Source organism: Danio rerio, chromosome 1 (assembly GCF_052040795.2).
Source record: "Danio rerio strain M-AB ecotype USA chromosome 1, GRCz13ab, whole genome shotgun sequence".
Classification (NCBI taxonomy): Eukaryota; Metazoa; Chordata; class Actinopteri; order Cypriniformes; family Danionidae; genus Danio; species Danio rerio.
Window position 1 is genome coordinate 18,852,435 of NC_141021.1, and position 23,455 is coordinate 18,875,889.

A 23,455-nucleotide genomic window follows, 5' to 3' on the forward strand; every position below is an offset into this window, starting at 1 on the left:
GCCCTTTAAGTGAGAAAGAACACTTCATATGGACAAGAGCAGCTAAGCAATAATGCAAAATAAATCCTTTATACTTCTAAAACAAGACAAAATACATTTTTGTTTCATGACAGACTTAATTTCAAGATAGGGATCATGTTTTGGTGTGCAATCCTAATTCTGCATGTGCTAAATATCCACAAAGCCCATGCTAGTAATTCAAATCACTGAAAAACAGACTTAATATGGCTGTGTACAGATTAAAGGCTTCTTTATTGGTAAATTACTATTGCATCTTCTTTAAGTATCATTGAGTCATCAGGCAAGTGGTGGATTGTGGGTGTATGTGAGTGAGTTTGATTGAACACTATCCGGGTGGCATTTTAAAGCTTTTCCTCTGAGACTGGCTATGGGATTACTGCCCTGCAGCTGTGGGACTATCAAATCACACACACATACACACTTTGAGAGACAAAATTTATGACAGTTACTTCTGACCTCTGCGCTGTCTTCTCTCAGCCTAAGGTGACGGAAGTGCTGTGCTTATTTACTTTTAAGATAGATCACTCACGCTCGTTGATGATGCATCACGTGTGTGTGTTTGTGTACGTGCTCCAGAGAGACATTTAAAGGAAGAGCGAGAGGAAAGCATGCTGGGTGGTCAAGCACATTAATCTGACAGCAGCTCTTCCACATTTAAACACAGACTAACAAATGAAGGTCGTGACAGTTGCATCTCTCCTTCTCTCTTCTGAATGAGATCAATGGTCTGGTGTCTCTCGACTTCTCATGTTGATTCACTTGTATAGAGGACAAAGATGCTCAGACTGTAGAACACAAAAGGGGATTGAGGAATGAGGAAATTTGGGCATTATCTGTGGGATTATTGAAGCACGTGTACAGTGCAAGTCAAAATGATTCGCCCTCCTGTGATTTTTAAAAAAAAAAATTTATACATTTTTCAAATGATGTGTAAATGGAGCAAGGAATTTTTCACAGGAGTTCCTATAATATTTTTTTCTTCTGAAGAAAGTCTTTTGTTTTATTTTGGCAGGAATAAAGGTATTTTTATTTGTTTAAAACCATTTTAAAGTCAATATCATTAGCCCCTTAAGAAATGTTTATTTTTCAAAGGTCTACAGAGCAGATTTGCCTTATTACCCTAACTTGCAAAATTAACCTAGTCACGCCTTTAAATTGGACTTTATTGAAAGAACTAGATGATGAGGATTGGAACAATCACCTTGTTCAGATTATTATTCAGACATACAAGAAAAGTTTGACTACAACTTTTTCTAAATTATATAGATACGTAGTATAAGAGGACGTAGATCAAGAGGACTCTCAACAGACTATGTATTGAAATGGGAAAGGAAGTAGGCATTATTTTAAAACAAGACCAACACTGTAAAAAAATTTTGATTAATTAGTCAGGACAGCATATGTTTTTAGGTCATTATAACTTAATACAGGTGTAGTAGGTGATCTGACTAAATGCTAACCAGTTAATAATGTTAATGTTAACCAGCATAATATCTTTTAAATACAGTCCCTCCCCTGCAGACTGAAGCCAGACCTCGTGAAATCGTGAACGCACATATTAAAGATGACAGAGGCACACTAGATCATTCGCCAGTAAGAAAACTTTATAGTACTTCAATACTACAATTTCGAACAAAAAACTGTATTATATCTAGCACATTTTCAGCTGTGTAGAAATAATAATAATGTAATATTAATAATAATTACATTAATAATGTAATGTGCAATATTTCATGCATGCAAGGATCTCAATCTTTTAAGCGCTTTGTCCTAAAGCGACTACTGTATGCTAAGTGGTTTGCCGGCAGCGTGCAGGTATTATACTTAATACTAAGCCATACTTGCATGCTATTTCAGACTGAATATTCAAACTAGCATGGTAAATAATATAGCGAGCACGCCACACGTTGTCATTGTTAAAAAAAGAACCAATGTGATGTGAATATAAAACCAACTTCTATCTCAGTAAAGCAGGCTAGGCAGAATAGCACTATAGCGATGTATTGATGTTTAACTAAATAAAAATCTACATGCACGCACATCTGCATGAACAGAGGTGCACATTTGTTCAAATCTACATGTGCTGACAGACAGTTTGATCTACTTATTAGAATTATGGGAAAAATCAGCTTGAACATTTTTAATTGGATTAATTTTTTTAGTCTTATGCCTTACCCAGAATATAAAAATAGATATAAATACATTTAGATCATTTACTTTAATCAGTACTATTGGACTGTAAAGAGACTTTCAACCAGCACAACAAAAAATGTTTCTAAAGCAATCGCCTACTGTACCTTTAAGTTAGAACATGAATAATTTAGTTTAATTACGCAAGCTGTTTAAAGTCAGTTTAATATAATACAAGTTCAATGGACTCATAAGGTTAATTTGATTCAGCTTAAAAATTTAAGGCAACAAGGATTTTTTTTTTTCTTACATTGAATGGGTTAAAATATGTGCTGTCCCACATATCTCAAGCTCAAGAATGTGGCGTGAGTTTTGGAAAAATCTGATTAGATTTTTTATTACACCAAGAATTAAATCATTACAATCGGGGACTCCTCATCCCTGTTTGCAGAACTGTGTAGGGTAGAAGAAGGATAACAGGGTAGAAGAAGCACGTCATGCATATATATTCTGACACTTTGCAATCAATGATATCTTTGATCTCCATATTCCTAGATCATTCGATCTAGAAGATATTCCTACACTAAACTTGAAAAGGATAGATGTCTATTTAGAATATTTTTGGCAACAAGTAAAAAAGCTATAAGCTGGAAATGGTACTAAGACCACCCACCAACTAAAGGCGAATTGTTCAAAATAGTAGCAGAAGTTGAGGACACATGCACTTTGATTACAAAAAGAAATATTTGTAAATTGAGTAAATGGCTGGTTTTCTCCACAACGACAATATCATTATCCATAATTAAACTTTACATAATTCTAGAAGTTTTGCATCATCGAGAGAATATGTTTGGCAAACTTTTATCTTATTTTATACTATTTCTATTTATTTATTTTCTTGATTTTTTATTTAATATTTATATGTATACATGTGTGGAATAGATGTATTTGTATTTATATGCATTTATATATTATTATTATTAATAATATTATAATTTGCTTGTTTGCTTTGCTTTCACTGTTAAAAAAAATAGATAAATACATTTATCTGAATATTACTAAAGTATCGTGAAAAACATCTAGACAAATATTATTTACTGTCATCATGGCAAAGATAAATAAATTAGTTATTAAAACTAGTATGTTTAGAAATGTGTTGAAAAAATTCTTCTCACCATTAAACAAATTGGTGAAAACAAATATACAGGGGGTTAGTAATTCAGGAGGGATAATAATTCTGATTTCAACTGCATGTCTGAGTTAGAACAGTAAGCCTGCATATTCAGTGTGGAATTAATGTGAATCCTATATTTGGAAATAATGCGACTGATCAAGAACATTGATCAAAATTAAACAAAACTGTCAAGACCTCTCCCAGTTATTGGTGTTAATCTGGCACCTGGAGGTAATTTCTTTATTTATCTGATAGACCCTATTTAACTGGCAGCCAAACTTTTCACCGATTTTGAAAGATGGTGAAACTGACGAAAAGCCTTCAACAGCAGGTTGTCCATATAAAGGTTACAGTGACCCTTTCTGAAATAGCAAGAAAAGTTGGCCATTTCAAATCTGTCATTTCTGAAATACCACATCTTTACAATGTCACTAACTCATTTAAGTTGCCCCAAAAAAGCTGATCATCCATGGTAAGCAAATCCACTGGAGGACAATTTAATGCAGAGACTCTCAATATATTCAATGTGACTCTAGTTCAACTGTAATCATAAAAAGCTCCAAGAACATGTTTGTGTTCCAAAATAAAAATGACTTTTTTAGCCAATGTCTTACATTTCAGATCAGGCTGCTCGATTGCATGGGTGGTATGGACTTAAGTTCTGCAATTAATCACAATGTTTTCTGGTATTTATTGATATAATATTATTGACAATAATTCAACCATCTCCATTGAGAGACAAAAAAAGTTCTGTATCTTTACAGAAAACGATTCATTTTTATTATTTTTATGCCCGCTACCCTGCAGAACTCAACAGTATTTAAACACACTAAAGCAGCTGGTAAAGCTTTTCAGGATCATATAAAATACACACGAAGTGCTAAAGCAGGTTAGAAATAAACTTTAAACTTCTAAATCTAGAGCTCAAGCAATGCTCATTCATACTGGATGCTGGAGGGCACCCTCACACATTATCTCCACATATATGTTACTGAAGAAAAGACGTCAGCTATGGTCTGCTATCACTGCAGGACAGCCAAAAGCATCAAGATGATAGAAAATGGATACATTTATTAAACATGAAGACAATAAACAAATACTTGTGGCAATAAATAAACATGTTTGTACAGGGTTTCTGTAGGTTCCACAGATTCAAATTTAAGAAATTAAGACACTTTTTTTTCATTATGAATGAAATTTTAGACTCATAAAAGAATAGAGGCTAATGTTTTTTTTTTATTTTTTTCAAATATAATACATGTAATAATTTTAGATTCTATTTCTCAGCTAAATATTTTAAATATTGTGTAAAAACAAGCAAGCTCTACTTTTATCCATGCACTTTTTTTCCAAACAAAAATTTCTTTAAAATAAAAAAATGAAGAAATGTTTTAAAAGTTTTAAAAACGATAATAAACTCAATCTAAGCACAATAATCTGCCCAGGTCCCCGGGTATTTACTATCCTTAGCAGTATATACATGGAGAACTTTTAAACCAATGTTAATGTAAGGAAAATAATGAAACCATTATGATAAATGGAGTTAAAATTAACATTTTTAAATGAAAAAGTTTAAAGTTTTATTGAGAAGATTTTTCATGATTGTATGTGTTTTTTTTACCAGATTGGGAAGCAATACATGAACAAAGAAAAATTAAGACCCGTTTAAAAAAAAAAGATTTAAGACCAACAACACAATATTTAAGTAAACATAAGACTTTAAGGCCTGAAATGTGGATTTTGACATTTAAGACATTAAGACTTTAAGACCCCGCAGAAACCCTGTTGTACATGCACCGACATTTTTGCAATATAAATATATTAACAATTTCTAAAAAATAAAAAAGTACTGCAATATTACATTCTGGTTTTAAGTTCACCAGACATTTTCAGTGAACTATCAGCTGCAAATGCTGCATTGTACAATGACGAGCTGCATCCCATGTTTGTAATCTAAACAAAACGTTACTACTGTATATTACGCTTATAAACTAAAGCAATGGACTGCAAAACATGCCCTAATTGGTCTTTCCTAATCATCTTTACCTACTCTACCCAAGACAAATTTCTACAATTTCTTTCTTAACATGCAATGCCTCTCTCAAGTTCTATGCACTGTTATGCAGTGTTTTGATTGCTTTAAATGAAGCACATCTGCTCTAAATATATTATGATTTACTAATGTTTGGTGAAGCTACAAACCAAAACATGACCTAAAAGCTGAATTTACTTGGTGTTGTTTTGAATAGAAATAATTATGCTTATATATACACATATACTTTTAGCTTTTAGTTTTGACATTTTTTTCCCATTTTTATAAATAAGAAAAAAATCATATGGTATCACATTATTTTGATAGTTGCCTTAATGCATTTTGTTGAATTTAAGTTACATTGCATCTACATGCCAACTAATTCTCATTAGATTAGAAGTAGACTGTTAGGTTGGGGTTGGGGTTAGGGTTAGTTTAAGTTGACATGTACTTGCAAAGTTTCTTATAGTCAGGTAAATGTCTGTTGAAGGAGCTGTATCAGCAGATATAAAGCAGAGAGTTCTACTAACACTCAAATGAGAAGTAATTGTATACTTTCCATGTATTTGCAATGCAACTTTGGCAAAATGTGCAGTAGGGATCAAAGGAAAGTAATTATATTAAACTAATTATATTAAAAAACTAATCATATTAAGACCTATTAAAGACTTACAGTATGATGATGAAAAATATATTAATGGCCAGTTTCCACTGAGTGGTACTGTTCGGTACACTTCTATGCCCGTTTCCACTGTCAAAAGGTAGCAAAAAGCGAACCGTACCGTTCCACTTTTTGGGTATCCTTTGCAAAGGGTACCTAGCATGATAAAAGCGTACCAAAAGGCAGGGCTAGATGCGCAGCTGAACGCTACTGGTTTACAGAGAAACGTCACTAGTGCATGGACAAGCAGAAGAATGAAATTTTTTATAAAAATAAAAATGAATTTTTAAATACACAGCTGAGACATTACATTGTAATACAATATGCTAAGAAGCCATGGTCAACCAGAGCTTAAACAAATCTTTTCGTTATCTTGATGTGCAGCCATAAAGCCAAGAAGAACAAAATCTGCCGTGTCTTGTTTTTGTTTTACAAGGCCGTCTAAAAGTGCAAGTGGTTTCACTTTCACCAGGGAACTTGTGATCGCTCACTTGTGCATCTATATTTAAAATAACAAACTTCTTGAGCTGATGATAATGATATGCGCATGATTACTGAAGTGCTTCTGACATTCGATCCTTTCAGAAACGGACAAACAAGAGGGTGAAGCACAAAAAAAAGGAGAAGCCAGAAAAAACAAAGGAGCAAATCATTCTTTCAGCAACCTAAAAGATGAACAAACTGCCATGTTAAACTATCATCATCACCTTTTGGACTATTATGAACTCTGAATGACGGAATAACTTTTTAACAGAGTTTACATGTGCTGAAGAAAATTAAAGACACAGATGAGTGGTTTGCACTGCCTGTGGGCTGCAAGTTGCGTATTTGAACCCAGAAGAAACTAAATGTATGCAGTGTGCAGTTTTTTTCTGTAATTGGTCATTTATTGGAGACTGTAAGAGGCTGTATGTGTTCATATGTTGCATTTATTTACTTATTTAATATAATCGCAGACGTTAAACTAGGCTATTTCGACCTGTCAGTGCTCTGCAGTTATACTCTAATCATGTTCATAGAAAGGTTAGTAATGGACATTTAAACAGAATGATGTCGACTGAAACTTTCTGTCCTTCAAGACAACACCCAAAAGGCAGTGAAAACGCAAGCCTGATAAAGGTGACCTATACCAACCCAACCCATACCGTACTGTATCACTCAGTGGAAATGGGCCATAAGAGAAGTCTCTCATGCTCACAAAATCTCCATAAATCTAATTGTTAAATCTATAAATCTATATAGTTTTAAATATAAATCTAATAGTTTTTTAAGTATGGAAACAATGACAAAAATTATCAAAAATATGCATTTGTTGGCTTTTGGCCCAAATTGATAATGTATCATGTAAAGTGATTTGTTGCTCTAGTATTATCATGAGGAATTGTGTAATTGTTCGTAAGTTTTCTTTCCCTGATTTTTTTTTTTTTTCAGATATCTTCTTATATGCGGATTTGATGCTCAAGAAACTTGATTAGCACTGTCATTATCTTTTTCAAGATTCCGTACTGAATAAAACAAAATGCTACTGTTTAAAAGTATCTTAATAAAATGAATGAAGTATTAATTTCTCATACAAAAACACATTTTTGAAGCACAAACACCAGAGCACCAGCTGACTAAAACTTAAAGTATTAAATATTAAACGGGTGGTCCAGAATGTAATTTTAAGGCTTGGTTGTGTTTATTAGATGCAAAAGCAATGTGTGCTCATGTTTCACTTGAAGGAAATCACGTTATTTTTTTTATAAATCTCACTTTGATTATATACAGCTACTCAGCTAACATGAAAACGACTGATATATTTCCTAGTTCTGCTGAAGGCCCGTCCCCAAGTCACTCTGATTGGTCATTGTCATAATGTGATTCGATTTGTGGATCGGCCCCACATTACGCCCGTACAAGCACGCGCTATTCTGCTCTGTAAACAGTCAGTCAAACTTCTGCCTTACATGTCTTTCACATATATTCGGAAAATGCAGGTGTATCATCCACATATCTTTTGCGACTTCATTATCTGAGATGTAAATTGCATGGAAAAGCTGCCTAAAGCGAAACAATGCAAAGTCGCGCACACACATAGAGAGGTGCTGCACGCAGCGGTGAAGTGTGTGTGTGTTCATAGCAGTTTGACTGATAAATATGACTTTTTAGCTAAATTGTTTGTGGTGCAAAACAGCATTTTCTGTTGTTTACATCATTGCTACAGCATACCATTAACGCTAGACACTGAACATGTCATGATCAATTTTAACAAATAAAAACACTTACATGTTGTCGTTCACAACTTCTGCTTTGAGCAAATTTAAGCACTGAACTGTGAGAGATTCTAAAGCTGTGTTTTGTCAAATCATGCTTGCTATGTATTTAATAATTTTCTGGAACATTATTAATATTGAACTGTAAGCACTTCTGTCTTTGTGCTGTGTCCTTTGGAAGCCCAAATACAGAAACAGAACAAGCTCTGTGGAAACAGCAGCATTTGGACGGCATTTTAGCTCTATCTCTGCTGTAACATTACAGCGCCCCTGGCCACGGCCCTTAGCTGCACAGTGTGTGCGCGGTAAAAGTACATTTGTGATCTCACAAGGCCAAGAAGTATTTTTTGTAGTCCTCTAAATTGGTTCATTGTAGACTTTGCTAAGCTAACTCTGTAAAAACCAAGGTCTCCCTTTGCATCGACCTTAGAGCTTTTTACATTCAGAGATGTTATGTTCACACAGCTACATTGCACACCAACTAAAGTTTAAAATATGATATCGTAGTGGACCACCCCTTTGAAAGCGGTTTCAATCCATTAAACATCTGCAAAAACTTTGATTACCTGCACTACAATGGCCTTTATATGTGTGAAGTATAATTATGTCGAGCATTGGTCAATAACCTATGAGTAAAATAATATATCTTTTCAAATGAAAATATGAACATGTCACAAAATGAGTACATGACCTAACAAAGCCAGCATCAGATTGATTCTCTGAGTCCTCAGTAGTACTCCAGTATCAGTTCAAGTCCGTGTATACATCTCTCTGACAGTGTAATTGTTTGGGGGGCACTAGTGGACAATTTCAATCGAGTCCAAACAAGAGTAATCTCTGGGAGTGGATTGAAGAGGAAAGACCACTTCTGTTTTAATTTCAGATTGTTATCAGTTCTGTTGAAACGGGATTATAATAGGATGCTTTCTGGTGCGCACAGAAGACAAAGTGGCCTGAACATTTAAGGGAAGTAATCTAGATTGACCTTGCCCTGTAAATGGATGACCGGCAAAGCAGCAAATGAAGCTGTTTGTAGACGACGGAGCCTGGAATGACCGGTCCATTTACTATAGCGCTGGAAAGCTTCATATCTGTCTTTGATTTATTCGCCACTTCATTTGTCTTCATGAGGTCAGTGGTAATTACTGGAGACAACACTACAGCAACCTTAATCATTTCCTGCCCCCGATATGTTGCACAGACTGTAAGTCAACGATGAAATATTTTGATCTTCTTAAGTACCAACGCAATCCATTCATTTGCCATGTGCATTGCAAACAAAACTGAAATGCTTTTTCACGATTTGGCAAGCTATAATCTGATTGGCTAGTATTAGTGCATTGTATATGGCATAAACCTGCAACCTGGCCCAAAAATAGTTACTGCTTTTGGATGCAACACAGACTCATTTTAAAATGGTACCTTTATATACATTTCTGGAGAGCGCCAAATAAGTCCTAGGAGGTACGTTGTATTGCAGTTTTTGCTAATCCGCCAGGGGCCGCCGTGTATGCTTTTTAATAGTTCAAATTTCACTCACGAGTACCAGCTATTTTTACGTAAATTCACCAGAGGCCGCTGTCGACTAACTGTTTGACTAACAATGACTGACTGACCAATTGTCCAATAGGGTTTTCAAAAGCACAGATTGACCCGCCCACACATTTGCCTACACCCGACGGTTTTAAAATGCAAAAAAAAAAAAAATCCTTGACTGATTTTTACCATGTTTTCAGATTGTACCACATTCTCACCCTGTTATTTACTTGTTAATTTTATTTTTTGTGTTTTGTTTTTATCCTAACATCTTTCTGTAACCGTTCTTCACTCCTTTGTTGTGGTCAACTTCTCTCTTTATCTCAAGTTCACCGACGTGTATGGTGAGCTACTAGACAAACTGGTTACAGCAGGAAAGTCGTCCATATGGAGGTAAGCGGTTAACTCGTAAACACGAAAAGGAACAGCGTCATACCGTCCTATATCGTTCACCTAAAAATTAAATGTAATGCGTATTTCTGGGAGCAGTGAAGAATAAATGACTCTGGGGTTTGCAGCATTAAGCTAGTGGGCATAAATGCATGTCTTGTTTTGTTTCAATGATATTGGAATGGATTATGCTTTCAAAAACTCAGTCGATATCAATGCTAGACTTTTTCACGATATTAGTCACAGTTACAGTATCTGAACAACTCTAGATGTGACATTTCACATCCACTAGAAAAGTTTTTGTGAGGAAAGAGGAGTTTTTGAACTGTGGAAACGAGAAGATATCGGAATTGCTTTTTTTTTGCAAAAAAAAAACAAAAAAAACTCAAAGTTTTCTTAAAGTTGCCTTTCATTTATGTAAACAGTTTTTTTTTTTTTTTTAAAGAAAAAACAACGGTAACACTTTATTTTGATGGTCCATTTGAGAATTTGTAGACTGTCAGCTTAATACTGCTCCTTCAACAGACTGTTAGACACTTTGCAAGTACATGTCAACTTACTCTAACCCTAACCCCAACCTAACAGTTTACTTAATCTAATTGGAATTAGATAGCATGTGATGCAATGTAACTTAAATTCAACAAAAAGACCATCAAAATACCAAAAACACAAAAATATATAAATTTATTAAAAAAATGTTGACCTATAATCAAGTTATAGACATTCAAAAATAAAGAATTATTGAATTTATTGATATACTACAGAACTAAATCTCAATATTTTAACATTTTGAACATAGCAGAGTCTATTCATGTTGTATTCAAGAAGTATCCTTCTCTAAATCGTACTCTCCAGCATGGCATCCTGGGAAAAAGCCTCTTTACCCAATACTGATCTCAGACACACACCAGCAGTCAGAGTGACAGGTACAAGGAAAAGAGGAGAGCAGTGAGCCCACTGACCTGCAGTCTGGGGTCATGGAATCCTATTACTATCACACAGAGCTAAAGTGAGTATCAGAGCAGTGGCGCATTGGAGGCACATCATGTCAGTCAAAGTACTGCCGCCTACACACCACAAAAGAGGCATGTATGCTATCGAACTGCTCTCTTTAAAAGAAAGTTCAGCCAAGAAATAGAAAATCGTTTACTTACGGTTATGTCGCTCTAACGGATTTGAATTCCTTTGTATTGTGGTACACATTTAGATGATGCTCTGAAGAATGCTCATACATTCCTACACTGAAAAAAACAGATTCATTGGATTTAAGGTACATGTTTTTTTTTTTTATTAAAACAAGCATATAAAAGTTAATCAATACTAAATTTAAATTGTTTGTTTAAATTTAGCCCATATTAGCAACCACTTACCCTTTTTCAGTGTACAGAAAAATCACCAGGGCCTGTCAAGAAAAAAAAAACTGAAAAAAATCAATTCAGCTTGCGTACTTAACTGGTGTACTTTAAAAAAACATTAATGTAATTAATGTAATGCCAATCAATCTTTGAACATACACAATAGAGGAAGATAAACACAAAAAAAGTTTGCATTTCATGTCTGGATTCAAATGTATTCATTATTAGAGCAAATCTTATTTATAAAATATCTACATATGTATATCTTGGTGGTTATACGCCTGTTATTTACAGTAACAACCAGGTTGTATAATTATGGCTGCCAAACCTAACAGTCCCTTTAGTCTCATTTGCAGTGGAAATGCAACTTAAAATTATACTTTCTCTTATTTTGATCCGGACTTGCAAAATCCTAAAGGGACTGAGCTAATGACAGCGGAATATTTCACCCACTTCAACACTTCATTCCACATGATTCCAGATGCAAAAGCTTCTAATGCAATGTGATTTTTTTCTTCTAAAATGAACATTTTTTTTCTCAGGCTTCTATGTGTAGGTTCAGTATTTTTACTTTTGTGGCAACAGATATGTTTTTTTTCATTCCTTTTTCAATTGAAAAAGCCAAACATAAACACAGGATTTTAAGAAAAATGCTAATTTTAGAAGAAAACTTCATATAGGTGCATAATATAGCCATGTATTTGGAACATTTTACCCAACATGTACACCTGTTCAACTGTTTGTTGCAAAAAAAAAAAAAAAAAAAGCCTAATTTCTGGTCATGGTCAAGATGATCTGCTGCAGTTCAAACAGAGCATCAGAGTGGGGAAGAAAGGTGATTTAGGTGACTTTGAACGTAGCATGGTTGTTGAAGCCAGACGGGCTGGTGTGAATATTTCAGAAACTATTGATCTACTAAAATTTTCAAACACAACCACCGCTAGGGTTTACAGAGAATGGTCCGAAAAAGAGAAAGTATCCAGGGAGCGGCAGTTCTGTGGGCGCAAATGCCTTGTTGATGCCAAAGGTCAGAGGAAAATGGCCAGACTGGTTTGAGCGGATAGAAAGACAACAGTAACTCAAATAACCATTCTTACAACTGAAGTATGCATCTCTGAACGCACAACACATCAAACCTTGAGGCAGATGGGCTACAGCACAAAAAGTCCACACTCCTGTCAGCTATGAACAGAAAAATTAAGGCTAAAATTCACACAGGCTCACCAAAATTAGACAAAAGTAAATAAATAAATAAATAAAAAATCAACCATCCTGCCTTGCATCAACGGTTCAGGCTGTTGGTGGTGGTATAATGGTATTGGGGATATTTTCTTGGCACTTTTTTGAGCCAATTAGTACCAATTGAGCATCATGTCAACGCCACAGCCTAACAGTAAACCTTTTTAACAAGAACGTTGTATTAGTAATGCACTCATGAACACACAAACAACACATTTATTACATCCCTTTTATTCATCTTTGTTAACATTAATAAAAATAGTTGTTAAATGTTAGTTAACTTACAGCTTAATAACAAATGTTAACAAACATGAATTTGCATTTTAATATCGCATTAGTAAATGTCGAACTACACTTTAAAATTGTTTCTACATTTTTCCATTTATTTATGCCTTTGAATTGCATTATGGGACTTTAATCTTTCTTCCAACATATTTTAACCTTGAAAAGTTTAAAAAGGTGACTTTTATTAACATTTTTAATAGTTTGAAGTGATATACAGTTTTGTATGTTTGTGTTGTCTGGGTTGGTGTTGTAGTTTATGCTACAAAATCTTGTTAAAAAAAATAGTATTTTACAGACTTATTACTCTATATATTATTTTGTATAAATTATATTATTTCACCCTGCTAAAATGTCAATAAGTCACTTTGTTAAACTGTAGAGTTGAATATTCATCATAAGTTGACAGAGCAGAGATCTAGGTCCCATAATGCAATTCACAAACTTAATAAATGGAAAACACCTAAATATAAAATCGCAAAACACAGAAACTGTTAAGTAACAGATGTTATTTACAGTGTATGATTATAGAATGCTGTGCAAATATTGTTCTTTATTGGTTCATGATGTTAGTTAATACACTACATTAACTAATGAAACTTTATTGTAAAGTGTGACCAAGTAAACTTTATTGAAGTCATTGAAAGTCATAGCTTTCTGTGTGCTGCATGTGTACAGTCTTCCAAATCAAACTAAATTTCCTCCCAGGAAAATGTTGCCTTCAAATATTTATTTTATTTATTTATTATTTTTGTGCTGTCTTACAGTTGTAAATAGGCATTCGACAGCTCACTAAATTTTAAAACACAGCCCATAACCTGCATCCTGTCAACTGACAGACAGCTCCTCTGAGCAGTGACAGTTCTGATGATTTCAGAGTCAGAATCTACATGTTCTGTTACTGGCATCTCACAAAGAAAAAAATAAAACCGTAACATCAGCAGAGATTCTGCTGAGACACAGTGACTCTCTCCTCTGTCTCTACTGGGATATTTACAACGGCACTGTCATTTACTACTTTCTCCTTCTGTCTTTCTGAAAGACTCCTGTAAATAAATACACTATTCTGTACTGCTTTGGTCTGAGTTTTATGTCCCTCTGTTGACATTTCCTTTCCTTTAGAAAGCGCTCAAAGTTACACCAGAGAGAAAAGGACAGACAGTAGATTCATCGTTGTTATCTGCTACAGTCTGGTAATGGGGGGGTGCAAAGAAAAGGTTTGTCACAGGAACAAATAAAAGCGCTGCAAACACATCTCCTTATGTCTTTTCCGCGTCTCACAGCATCTTAATGTGTTCAGCATGCAGCCCTAAGAAAGGATTTGCTCTCAAAAATACAGAGATGCAAATATTATGCAAAGCTGGCAGATATGCAAGTAAAAGAACCGCACTCGCTAGACTGCTTAGAAAGAATGTGCAGGCCCAGATAATAAGGACTGTCTGATGGCCTGAGGTCACTGTGAATGACATTCAACACAGTACACTTGACAGAGTGTCACTTGCACAATCAGGACACTGCTGTATCATCAAAAATAAAAAGTTTATCTTTTGCATGCCTTTCTAATTCTGGCCAATTTAAACACTAAAAATCATTGTGTAAAAATACAGAAAAGATAATATTTTCAGTTTGTTTACAACAAGCACTTATTGTGTGTTTTGTGATATTTTAATCGCCACAATTTGTTTATTACATTTGCATAACAAGTGAAGTTTGATGAAGCTAATGATCATGTTTGATTTGAGCTATTATGTTTATATGTGTTATCACAGTAGGCACACAACATCATAAGATGATAATAGTCGGTTAGATTTAGGTTGTGACGTCAGGTGACCAAAGTTCAGTGTCTAGCCAGCATATAGGGATAACCTTATGCCTCATTCACACTACTATACGATTTTGTAGCTGCCTGTTGCTCTGGGTGGCGATCTGAGGCAAACGCAGTTCTGTGTAGGTCTACAGCAAAGAGAATACAACCGGCCTCTGGGCGAGCTGAGAGAGGATGACGTGAGCTCTATTGGTGCTCCTATTGGCTGTCGCTCAACAAAGTTGCTCTTCATTTGCATAAGGTTGAGAGATTCTTAACTTTGGAGCGTCGCTCAACACACCCACCTGGTTTTCAACCGTTGCCGGAAGTCGCTTACTCTCCATTGAAATTAATGGTTGCTTATTGATTTGCCGCTGTGAGTCGCTCATAGTGTGAATGAGGCTGATGTCAAATTATGTTGATATTTGGTTGATTTAAGGTTGTGTTGGAAAGTGACCAAAATCCAACGTTGAGTCAACATCTTAAACCAAAGTCATATTGACATCAAATACCGACATTAATTCATCAGGTATGGGAGGTGGGCAGTCTGCCCCTGGACATCATAGAGGTAACTTCAAGCTCTAACATCATAGATATTTGGTTGATTTTAGGTTGAATGATGGACATTGACCTGACGTTGGGTTCTGGCATAAACTCGTTTTTTTATTTCCAAAATAAAATGCAATGTCTCCACTATGTTGGAGTACACAGTCAATTGGATGTCATATTGATGTCCTGTACCTGCTCGGATTGCTTGTATGTTTAGGTCAATAAACACTTTTAACTTGTCTTTAAAATTGTTTATTCTATATACTATCAAATTGGGAATTGTGAAATTTCAATTACACCACCATAGGGTAGTTGACTCCTTTCTGAACTGATTTGATCATATTTAACATTCATTTCCAGCACTCCTAAAGAGCAGATCTGAAAATAAAAGCAGGAAGTTAAATATTTAGCTTTAAAATAGCAGATCTTACAGATCAAAAGTGATACTACAGTACAGACATTTACAATTTTATACACACTTAACAACTTGCAGTAAAAATTACAGTAACGTACTGGCAGCAGTCAATTACAGCAAAAACACAATTTACATCTACAGTATGATTTATTTTGCAGCATTTTTACAGAACTGTGTGTATATACTCTGAAAATTACAGTAATTTTCACAGTGCAACTTTAAAATACAGTTCCATGCTGCATAACTGTCCTACAGTAAAATACCATTCATATTACAGTTAAATACGGTGTAATTTATAAAAATTACAAAAACAGTGCTATGCTTGCATTTTCATTTTTTCTACATACTATTCAATATGGTAAACAAAATTATCAGACAATTTTCACAAGATCATTAAAGCCTCTCTCTTTCACTTTCCCACACATCTGTGCCATTTGAAGTGCTAAATATTTCACGTTCATCACTTTCATCTCTCCGTCTCTTCAGTAGCTTTGGTGTTTTCCTTCCTCTGTTTTGGACACAATCACAGTAAAACCAGAGCTTGGAGGAATTTTGCTTTGTAGAGGCATGTTTGAACTCTCTCCTGTCCTCTACAGGCCTTTGAATCCATGTGAACAAGGGACTGTGAACTCTTGTTGCTTTAACACAAGCGAAGGAAAAGCGGGCTTATGGACATTTGAGCTCCTGTATTAAAACGATGTATACAAAAAAGGTCTTTGTGGATTTAGAGGTTTATCAAATGGCATTAAAAGGGGGTCCATTGTAGTGTGTTAAATTGTAGTCTGCTATATCCTGAACTGCCTGATTAAAAACCAGCAGATAAGACTGGGAATTTCACCATTTTATACACATTTTGTGGGCTCATATTCTCAAACCAGACGCTAAAACAGTGCTGTGGAGGTGTGCTAGTACAGTTGAAGTCAGAATTATTAGCACTCCTGTGAATTTTTATTTACTTTTTTCAAGTATTTCCCAAATGATGTTTAACAGAGCAAGGAATTTTGCACAGTATTTTCTACAATATTTTTTCTACAGCAGAAAGTCTAGTTTGTTGTATTTTGGCTATAATAAAAGTAGTTTTTAATTTTTTTAACCATTTTAAGGTCACTATTATTAGGCTCCTTAAGCATTTTTTTTTGATTGTCTACAGTAGGCTTGAGCGGTAATACAGTAATATAATATATCGTGTGATCTAAAAATAGCAACGGTATCAGTTTCAATGCCGTTATACTGCAATAAAAAACAATGCACTTATATAGGAGACAATATTAAATATTATTTAATGCCTAAAAATGTGCATGCTTGATTGTCATCATGGGACAGTGTGGAAGAGAGAGAGAGAGAGAGAGAGGTGAGGTAAGTTGGAGAGTCGCGCACCAAGTGACCTGGTCTCGAAAAAGAACACAACCTCTGCAGTTCGGCAGTATTTCAGATTTCAACCGAATGAGAAAGGAGGCGTGGTAAATACAAACTAGAGATATACATTACTGCTGCTGTACCGCAGGAGCCGTGAGACCCAACCAGATTTTTTGTGGTGCGGGAATAAATTTTCAAATAAAGTGCGGGAGCGGTTGGTAACTCTGGTGTAATTTGAACAGGAGCGGGCAATTTAACAATATCACTCCCAAGTGAGCGAGCACACGCACTTCTGTGTGGAAGCTGTTTATGTGTGTATGTGTGTAAATGAGAGACAGCGTGATGCTGTGTGTCGCTTGGTGCTGTGCTGTGTGTGTGTGTGTGTGTGTGTGTGTGTGTGTGTGTGTGTGTGTGTGTGTGTGTGTGTGTGTGTGTTTTTTTACAGACAGCGCGCAGATCTCCAATACGAACAAGACAATTTGCAAATTGTGCAACAAACAGGTGACCGTGAACCTAAGGTCGCATCTACGGTATTCGGTTTCTGAATGGTTGAGGCACAAGCCAACAGTTTGGTGACGCTGTCTGAACCTAACATCATATTTTTTTTATTATGCACGGTAATACTGTATACCGAGGTAAAATAGGGAGGAGGTTTGATGGTATCAAAATTTGGATACCACCCAAAGCCTAGTCTACGGAACAAAAAAGTGTTACACAATGTGTTGCTCTTATGTGCCTAAGCAAATTACCTAGTTAAGCCTTCAAATTGCACTTAAAACTTCATCATGGCAAAGATAAAAGAAATCAGTTATTAGAATTTAAGTATTAAATCGACAATGCTTAGAAACATGTTAAAAACTAAATTTTCTTTTATATAACAAAAATTGGGGCAAAAATAAACATACAGGAGCTAATAAATCAGGAGGACTAATAATACTGACTTCAACTGATTATTACACTACCAGCATGTTATCCTGAGTGAATAACATACTGGTGGTGTTCTGAAAATCCTCATTTATCTTTTTTAGTCAATTAATATACTTTATAGCATGCATTCAATGGATTAAAAGTGACAGTTTAGACTATTCTTGGAGCCATTTGATTTTGTTATGCTGAATAACCCAGATTGACTTGCGGAATCCAATCATATAAATATAATTAGCTCCACAATGTGGGATGTCATGAAATTGTCACATTTAGGTTGAATAAATCAAGAGTAGAGCTGTATGCCTAATCAAATTGTGCCTTGCGTGTCAGAATATTAAACAATAAGACGGCTAACAGCATCTTTAAATACTTAGTCTGGTTTAACTTGAGGTAATTGTGACAAATATGTTTATATTTTATAGAAGAATATAGAATATCCGCTTGAAAGATACGAAATCTGTTTCCGTGTTCAAGCCGCTACTTACTTGAATAGAGAAAATATTTGTTTATGACCACTCTTTAGTCATATCACACACTACATTTTTTATATAAAATCTTAGTGCATACATTAGTCTCTGGATTTGCTGCACCACAGACACCAATATTTTAACAATTATTAAAAATTCATCACTTTCTGGCCATCAGATATTAGGCATGGACATATATATATATATATATATATATATATATATATATATATATATATATATATATATATATATATATATATATATATATATATATATATATGATTGTGGTTTTCATTATACATCGCTTTGTAAACGTTTATTATTATCACTTGATGAGTCTCCCCTTACAGTTTGATAAAGCACTTGGACCCAGAAGCCGCTTCACATGACGTCACACTTAACAAGCGGATAGAAGGAATATAGAATATAATATAGAAGGAATTTTTACACAATTGATCTTCCCTGATCTATTTGGATTCTTCCATGATTATTTGAAATTTGCGAAAATCTATTATGAAGGGTTCCTAAAAGTGATTTTCACAAGCTCAGCTCCAGAGTAACAAATTTTAAAACTGTATTTAAATGTAAAGAATTTTACATTTTAACCCTTGTGAGACCTGGAGACTTCTCTCAAAACCTCAAACTTGTCAACAGTATACTGTATTTAATCATATTAAATCAATGTTTTCATATATTTTACATTTTAAATATTATATTAGTATTGTTATACTTCCAATTATGTAATTTTGTATAATATCGTAGTTATATTTAATAACAATTCTCACACAGCATAAATGAAAATACCTTACTTTAAAATTATAGGGTTTTTTCTGTATTGTGAAGGATTTTGAGATATTGAGCTTCAAAGTTTTTGAATTCCATAAAGCAAACAGCATGTGTGTAACATTTGTTTTTAAAATAAAAGGTCTTAAAATGCAAACAACTTAAAAATAACATTCCATAAAGCAAATAAGTTGTCATTAATTAAAAATATGTCAGTAACTCAATTTTGAAAAATGTCAGCTAGAACCTTATAATTCTTAGGTGATGACACATGAAAATAATTCTACACCTTCATTTATATTTTCAGACACTGAATGTGAGACTATCATCTTAGCTTACATGGGAGACAATCCTTTAGGAATGACTAGAGGTTAACAGTCTAGTGGTCAGAGGTGATGACTCAAGGATCACCTCATGACAGGTGTGAACTTACGACCACTAAGTTTACTACACTTGATTTTTAACAAACAGGCCAAAATATCTTAAAGGGGTTATATGTGACTGTTGTGTGCGAAAAAAACAGTACATGGCTCCATTTCAACAGAGTTTAATGAAGTGATTTAAAGGGATAGTTAAAGAACTACATTTATGTCATTCACTTATTCCAACCATGTTTTAAAAAAAAATACATTTTGCCATTGACTTTCATAGATAAAAACAGTAACAGTGTGAACTTGGCAACACGATGCTCAGCCGGCATTACAATCCTCCGCCCCGCCCCCCATCACAGCAGCAACCTGCTCGTGAAAAATTCACACTTAGGCACCATTTACACTAATATGTCTTAGTTTTAAAAGGTCACAAAACATCCAAAAAAAATTTTGAGATGTCAACAGTCATATATGTGTTTCACGCTGCTAAAAACACTATTAGGACTCTAGATTTTATTAAAAAGTGAAAATTGGTTGTTTAAGTTATTTCAAGCAAATTCGTTTCCCCCGGTTTGAAATGAATTTTTGAAGCTGCATCACGCCGATTAGATTCTTGCGTGTATTCCGTGACATCTCTGAGTGTGCAGCATCAATTAATGAATTAATGGTCTTGGTTCAAACCAATCGCATCTCACTATAGTTGTTAAAGGTGATATCTAATTCATCTTGTCTCTATTATGACTCTTCGGTCTTTAGAATGTTGTCACTGCATCGGTACATTGCTTCAATCTTTCACTTTCACGCTTGTACTTAGTAATTTTAGAAAAAACCTCAGATACTGTTGGTTGGTTCTGCACCATTTTTACCAACCAAGCTTGTCAATGCCATTATAATGACACAGATCACTCTGCTTATACAGGCCCGCAGAAAAAAAAAGTGATTGACAGGTGGTAATGTGTGTAACTTAACTTTATTTATTCATGATTTAGTTGAATACCATGCGGGTCAGGTAGTTGAAATGGTAGGCTGCAAATAATTGATTTGTTATGAATTAACTAATTATTCATAAATAATTAAATCACCACCGCCTATGACAACGATGGCATCGTTTCACATTAAATATTGTAAATCAACATCGCCCAACCCTAAGTGACGCTATAAAGTACACCGCTGTTTCATTTGAAGTACCACTCGACTTGTGTATTCGTGTCCTCGAGAGTTCGTTTTTCCAAGTCTGAACTTGGCAAGTCCAAACTTTGCATACTTGGTATTGAGAAACAGCCGATGGTTCCCAGAAACCAGCATTTTTTTAAATATCATCTTTTGTGTGCAACAGAAAGAAAAGAAACTCAAGGTTTTGGCCAACTAAAGGATGACTACTTTCAATTTTGGGTGAACTATCCCTTTAATGAACTGTTCCTAAACACATCAGCGTTCATTAAATTCTTACCTCGTGTGAAATCATAAAGATACAACATCACTAAATTCCTTGTGACAGTGACATTGATTCTCATTTTCAATATCACAAGTCCTTTTGAACCCGTCCTTTAGTGACTCGTGCGGTCTGAGTGACCTTTTAAAACGTGTAAGTGATGGCCCATCATAAAGCAAGCAGCGGTTTGCAACATTGTTGTGATGGAGCGGTATTGATTGAGCTCATTTGACAAGGGCACTGCACCGGAAGATGGGAAACACTATAAAACCACTGAAGAGGATAGGTAGGATATTTTAATTTCACACTCTCTCTCTCTCTCTCTCTCTCTCTTGCTCCCTCGTTCTCAATCACTCTTTTCTTATTGGTACCTTGCTATCCTTGTGTCTCAGACACAGTTCAATGTCAGAAATAACAGACCTCTTAACGCTCTTTGTGTGTTTTGTCCTTTATTCAAGCAAATAGCTTTTCTGTTCAGCTGTCAGTCAAGCTGCCAGTAAGATCCTGAGAGGACACACCATTTAAGTGTATCAAAATAGAGACAGATATCGAAATACAGAGTGAAAGAGAAAGGTGTTTTTCTTGTTTGTGGTCCTAAAGATAGCAATCTATCTTCTGAAGCAGATATGTTAGAAACGAACACCTTTTAAAAATATCAAATGAGCATAGCCTACATTTGCCGTCAGGTATTTACTCATTTACAGAGCCAAATTCACTGAAGGTATGACTGCATCTAATTTAGGTTGAAAAACAAAACGTGTCTTTAAGTAATCTTAACCACGGACCGTATGTGCTCATAAATTGAAAACCACTATTTTAAAAACACATTCCAGAGGGAGAACATGGTAAATTACTCTTTCAGGTTGGCCTACAAATTGACAAAGTGATCCACCAGTTGTTGGAAAATGCCTTATTATAGAAATAGCACACAATAAAAGAGGTCTTCACGTTTTACTCTCTTTCTAAAAATGTACTTCAGTTTAAATTTATAATTAATACCAGACTTTAAAAAAAAAGTCTTTCATCAATGATGAGTTTTTAACTAGTGAGCCCTCTCTTAAAAAAATAAAACTGTCCATCAGAGTACACCGTTTCAGTGAACTATTATGGATTGTATTTTATCCTTCCAGTAAAGGTCTAAAATAAGCAATTTCTAAGCAAAATATGCGTATAGTAAGTATAAGTATAGTGAAATAGTGCAAAGATGGGTAACACTTTAAAATATTAGCTACACACTATGAATCATTTATTAAGCATTAGCAAATAGCTATTTCATTATCTGTTAAGCGTTAACTCTACATTAGCAGATATTAATAAGCAGTTTATGACTACTGATACAAATGCTCCACTACTGACTTATAAGCACATACAGTTGAAGTCAGAATTATTAGCCCCCTCTAAACATAGTTTTAGTACATAGTTTAATAAATCATTTCTAATAAATGATTTATTTTATCTGTGCCATAATGACAGTAATTAATATTTGACTAGATATTTTTAAAACACTTCTATATAGCTTAAAGTGACATTTTAAGGCTTAACTAGGTTAACTAGGCAGGTTAGGGTAATTAGACAATTTAATGTATAACAATGGTCTGTTCTGTAGACTATTAAAAAATATAGCTTAAAAGATGATTGACCTTAAAATGGGTTTTAAAAAATTAAAAACTGCTTTTATTCTGGCCAAGATAAAACAAATAAGACTTTCTCTGGAGGAAAAAGTATTATCAGATATACTGTGAAAATTTCCTTGCTCTGTTAAACATCATTTGTGAAATATTTAAAAAGAAAAAAAATTCAAAGGGTTACTAATTCTGACTTCAACTTTATATACTGTCCTTAATTATTGTATTTTCATGTTGAGCTAATAAACAAAGTAACTATTAACATGTGCCTGAATAATAATACATAAATGTTGATTTGAATAATTTATTAATAATTTACTAACTCATTCTGAATGATCTTTAAAAAACACACACACAAACTACTCTTAAATACAAATGATTTGTAAATAATGCAATTTAGTGATGAAAAATTAATCAGGTAAACAAAGTATGAAAACAATCATTAAGCACATTACATATGTGTTTATAAGTCAAGAGTCAAGCATTTTGTATCTGCAGTTATAAACTGCTTACTAACGTTTAATCATGTAAAGTTACTGCTTAAGAAAAAATGAATTTACTATTTGCTAATTCTTCATAAAATATTCATAGTGTGCAGTCATTATAAAATGTTACCCAAAAAGGTACAGTGGTCCCTCATTAATCATG

General features: G+C 34.4%; 1 long non-coding RNA gene across 2 annotated transcripts in view; it reads right to left on the reverse strand.

Annotated features, from left to right (window-relative positions):
• Nucleotides 1–233: 233 nt before the first annotated feature.
• Nucleotides 234–23,455, reverse strand: part of LOC141385538 (uncharacterized) — a 32,709-nt gene continuing 9,487 nt past the window's right edge. The window contains exons 2-5 of one of the 2 annotated variants that reach the window (XR_015476464.1): nt 11,570–11,601; nt 11,354–11,440; nt 11,162–11,266; nt 234–806 (exon numbers count right to left, since the gene is read on the reverse strand). This is a non-coding gene — a long non-coding RNA (uncharacterized LOC141385538). The remainder of the gene's footprint in view (nt 807–11,161; nt 11,267–11,353; nt 11,441–11,569; nt 11,602–23,455) is intronic. The other variant, XR_015476465.1, reaches the window with a different exon arrangement.